Source organism: Tupaia chinensis, unplaced genomic scaffold (genome assembly GCF_000334495.1).
Source record: "Tupaia chinensis unplaced genomic scaffold, TupChi_1.0 Scaffold144377_1, whole genome shotgun sequence".
In the NCBI taxonomy this organism is placed as follows: domain Eukaryota; kingdom Metazoa; phylum Chordata; class Mammalia; order Scandentia; family Tupaiidae; genus Tupaia; species Tupaia belangeri.
In genome coordinates this window covers 15,113-19,856 of record NW_006204237.1, presented here as the reverse complement: position 1 = coordinate 19,856, position 4,744 = coordinate 15,113, and the positions used below count along the sequence as shown (strand labels likewise).

The 4,744-nt window shown below is 44.6% G+C and overlaps 1 pseudogene; it reads left to right on the top strand.

Moving 5' to 3' along the window:
- Positions 1-1,705: 1,705 nt before the first annotated feature.
- On the top strand, positions 1,706-4,420 carry LOC102498759 (kinesin-like protein KIF3A; annotated as a pseudogene).
- Positions 4,421-4,744: the final 324 nt, after the last annotated feature.

Genomic DNA, 4,744 nt, shown 5'->3' with positions numbered 1-4,744 from the left:
GGGTGCTTTCTCCCTCTCCCTCTGTCTCTCTCTGTCCCTCCCTGGTGAGTGCATCTGCCCTCCTACCAAAAAAAGAAAAAGAAAAAACTCTCCAAACATTGGCCTCTTCCCTCACCCAAGTTATACCTTCTGCTCTACTGAGGGTGCCTGATGCCTCCCTGCTCTTGGGCAGCCTCCTTCCTCTCCTCTCCACCACAACTGCGGGCATGACCACAGGCAGGCCCACTGACGTGTGCAGTCAAGGCCCAGGCAGCGTGCCCCATCTGTGAGTGGACACCCAGGAAGGAGTTTAGATTCAGTTCTTGGTCTCACTCCCTGGAAGAACCAGATAAGAAGCTATTTCTGTCACAGGAGAGGCCCCTGAGATGCCTTAACCAGAAAAGATCCAAGGCAAAAAAAGGAAAGACAGAAGGAGTTAGAAACCTTTGGAGGGCTTAGAAGAGAAGTTATATCAAAATGAAGGTCAGGGTTTTTTAAGCCTAAATCTAAAGTTTGGGACTTAGGGCTGAAAATGGCTCATCTTCATCACTACAGCAGTGACTTGCCCAGGACTGACTACTGAATTCTGTCTCAAAGGGCAACAGAGAGGGGACATATCACAGCCTACCTGACAGCCAAAAACCCTCTTGCCTCTTTCTCCTTGTGGACAGAACCCAGAATGCCAGGACCAGACAGTGGCACAGTGATGTTCTGCAAGGCAATCCCACACATGAAGATTCCCAGTTCAAATCTGGAAATTTCCCTGAGTACACTGGGCACACGCTTACCTACCTTTGGGGCTGGCTAAAGGCTGGTGGTGGGCCACAGGGTCAGGATTCTGTTGGGGGACCAGCAGATGGCATAGCAGTTACATCACTGGACACCCACATGGCCAACCACAGTTCGATTCTGGGACCCAATGGCTTCAAACTCATGCCAGCCATGTGTGTGTGCATGCCCATCCCACAGGGGGTAATTTCTCACTTTCTGTCTCTCTGTCTCTTTCTCTCTCTGTCTCTCCAGTGAGCGCACCCACCGCACAACAAAAAAAAACCCTAAAACAAACAAAGGACAACATTTAAATGCATAGAAGAACCTGCAGGGGGAAAAATGATATATATATGTGTGTGTGTGTGTGTGTGTGTATACATATATATACATATATATTAAAATATACACACACACACATATATATACACACACACACACATATATATATACACATGCATATATATATATATACACACACACACACACACATATACTTTTTCAGGATTTCCTAGGAGGAAATATGTGTATGTGTATGTATGTATGTGTGTATGTGTGTATATATGTATAAATGCAGAAATAATGCTGATTTTTTAAAAACTATATTGAGCATTCTGTGAAAAGTAAAGACTAACCAAGACTTGTAATTTAATGTTAAGTATAATTTCTGAGATGTCACTGCATTTTCTTCTTCCTCAATGGTACTTTACAATCATCAAATTCAGTAGTAGTTCTGAATCTCCAAAGACCCTTAGAAGAAGAGGGCCCAGCTGGCCAGCCTGGGTAGTTAGGGTGCCTGGCTGGACCACCTCACATTCAAGGCCTGGGATCAGCATGCATCCAGCCTGCCTTGGGAGGGGCCCGGGGACTGTCCCGGCTGCTTCATCCCTTGGGGCCTGCACTGCTTGACATAAAGGTGCCTCGGCTCCCAACCCCACTGGCTTGATAGGGTGTCTACGGGGCAGCTGCAAGGTTCTGTTTAGATGCTGGGCATCTAGGGGGGCCTCTGTGCTGTGACGCCAACTCTGGAAGGTGGCAGAACCAAGGAAATTATCCTTCTTCCTGGCCCCTGACTCGGACTCTGCTAGAACCTCTCATGACGCTTTAATTTATGGTGCGGAATATCAGTAAGTCGGAGAAGCCAGGAAGCTGCAGTCATGGAAGGCTGATGTGAGCTGCTGGTCCCTCAGTGAGAGAGAGGAGTCAGAGAGCTACACCCGGGCTGTCTGTGCGGATGAAGTCAGGGGAGCCATCATCGTTCCTACGGCCGACTCTTCCAAGGAATCTCAAAACACACTTACTTTCGATAATGTTTTTGGACCAGAGTAAACAACTTGACATTTATAACTTAACTGTAAGACCTACTATTGGTTCTGTTCTTGAAGGCTACAATGGGACAATCTTTGTGTATGGACAAAGTGCAACAGGAAAAACTGACCATGGGAGGCACTCGTGCTGTTTCTCAACTTAGGGAAATTATTCACAATCTATTTGCTCATATATTGGTCATACTGCAAAAGCAGACGGTGATACAAGATTTTTGCTTCTACTGTCTTATCTGGAAATGTGTAATAAAGACGTTTGTAACATTTTGGGCAAGGATCGGACACAGAGATTAGAGGTTAAAGAAAGACTAGATGTGGGGGCTCAAATCAAAGATTTATGAGCTTATGTGGTAAATAGTGCTGAAGATATGGATGGAACTATGACACTAGGCCACAAAAATCGATCTGTAGGTGGGACTAACATGGATGAACATAGTCCCCATTCCCGTGCCACCTTTACCATGACTACAAGTGCAGTGACAAGGTGTTGAAGGCAACCTGCTTGTCAGGATGGTGAAGCTCCATCTTGTAGATCTTCCTGGTTCGCAAAGACAAGCTAAATCGGAGCTTTGGACAGCGCCCACAGCCAGCAACGAAAGTCAGTCTTTCACTTTCCACCTTGCTAATGTAGTTTCTGCCTTGATTGATGGGAAAAAGAATAACAGGTCTTTTTCAGGATTCCCTAGCAGGAAATTTAAAAACCACGATGTGTGCAATTACTGGAGCAGCAGATTAAACTCTGATGAAACCATCAGTACATTACAGCATGCCAATCATGCCAGCAATATTAACAAGAAAGCAAAGCTAGAATCAATAAAAATCTCAAGGGTGCCCTGCTTCATCAGTTTCAGAAACAAAAAAAGAACTGAAAAAATATTTTTGAAGAGAAGAAAGATCAGACTTGGATATCAGTGGGTCAGAAGAGGATGACGATGAGAGGGTGAGACTGGGGACGATGGAGAGGAAAGGAAAAAAGGAAATTTCCCCAGAGAAGATGGCTGAAATGCAAGCAAAATTTGATGAGGAGAAGACAGCCCCTGAAACAAAGAAGAAACAAGGCTAGAGATGAGTTAGAGAAATGGGAAATGATCTTAAAGTCCAACAAGAGCATCAGTCTTTGCTGGAAAACTATCTGGCCTGGAGGAGAAGGTCATTGATGGTGGTGTTGATTTACTGGCCAAAGCTAAGGAACAAGAGAAAGTTTTTGAAGAATCTATTATGGAGCTGGAGGAAAGGAGGAAAAGAACAGGTCAACTTTGTAGAGAACTTGAAGAAAAAGAGCAGGAACAGATGGATATCAAAAAATAAGCCAGTTTGCAAGAGGAAGCAGAGGGAGAGACCAAGAAATTAAAGAAGGCTTGAACTATACCTACTGCTGCAAAGTCAGAGATGGCTAATCTCCAACAAGAATGTGACAAGGGAACTGAAGGCCTACTAGAGAATGTTCTGCAACTTGGGAACAGCAGTTGGTAATGGCTATGTTGCTGGACTCCCATGTAGTTGACCATGGTTCGAATCCCAGACTTGGTGGCTTAAAGTCACGCCGGGTGCATGTGCGTGTGCGTGCGTGCTCAAGATCCCGAGAGTGCAATGGAGGAGAGGGGATTGTGGTGTGGCCAGCCCCCCGCAGGGGGTGATTATTTGCTTTTTGTCTCTCTGTTTCTATCTTTCTGGTGAGCACACAAGACCTATAGCAAAAACACCTCAAAAAAATAATGAAAATAAAAGAGAAAATTGTGCAACCTAGTCAGGAGCTTTGTTATTGATAACTTTATGCCTCAGGTTATCAGGAAATGACTGAAAATTATGTGCAGTGGAATGAAGACACAGGAGAATGGCAGCTGAAATGTGCTGCCTACACAGGAAATAACACGAGGGAGCAAACCCTAGTGCCTGACAAAGAGGAGAAAGACCCCTCTGAAGTGGACCTTTACCTTGGGTACCTGGCCTCCTACACGGAGGAGAGTCTGTGTCAGTCATTGATGAAATGAGAAAGTTCACGAACTTCAAAGGGAAAAGAAGGGCCAAAGACAGGAACAGAAAGCATTCTGCAAAGCCTGAACCTTAATGGACTCTACAGTACAGGTTACAGACTTCAGGTCACAATGAGAGTTAGTGATATTCTCATGGCTGGACAAACTCTATAATTAAAACAAGACCTCTGTGTAAGTTCACATAGTGAAAGCAGTTAGTTATGGAGTGAAGTAGGAAACAATAAGCCGTAATAATTTTTTGGTCTCTATATGTTAATATAGCATATTAACTTGTACAACTGGTGATGTGCAAACTATTCCCCCTGTACTATGCAGATGGGGAGCAGTTCCCACTATAGAGTTGCAGTTTAGATGTGTGTGTAAATCTGCTAGCTGCTTAGCCAACTATCAAGCCCCGGGGTGATTTCTTGCTTTCGGTTTCTCTGTCTGTCTGCCGAGCACATGCACCCTAGAGCAAAAATCTATCTAAAAAAAGAAAAGAAAGAAGATGACAGATTTAATTGTGTTGTGCGGTTCTCTGTGACTGTTTGGGCTCCACGTCTAGGAAATGACTGTGTCCTGACAGGAGCCTCCCACCCTGGTTAGCTGCATTCTAATATTCATCCTAACCTTCACTGTATTTTAAGTATGGGATGACTGACCTTCCTGACCTTGTAGGAAAGTTTATCATTCGACAGC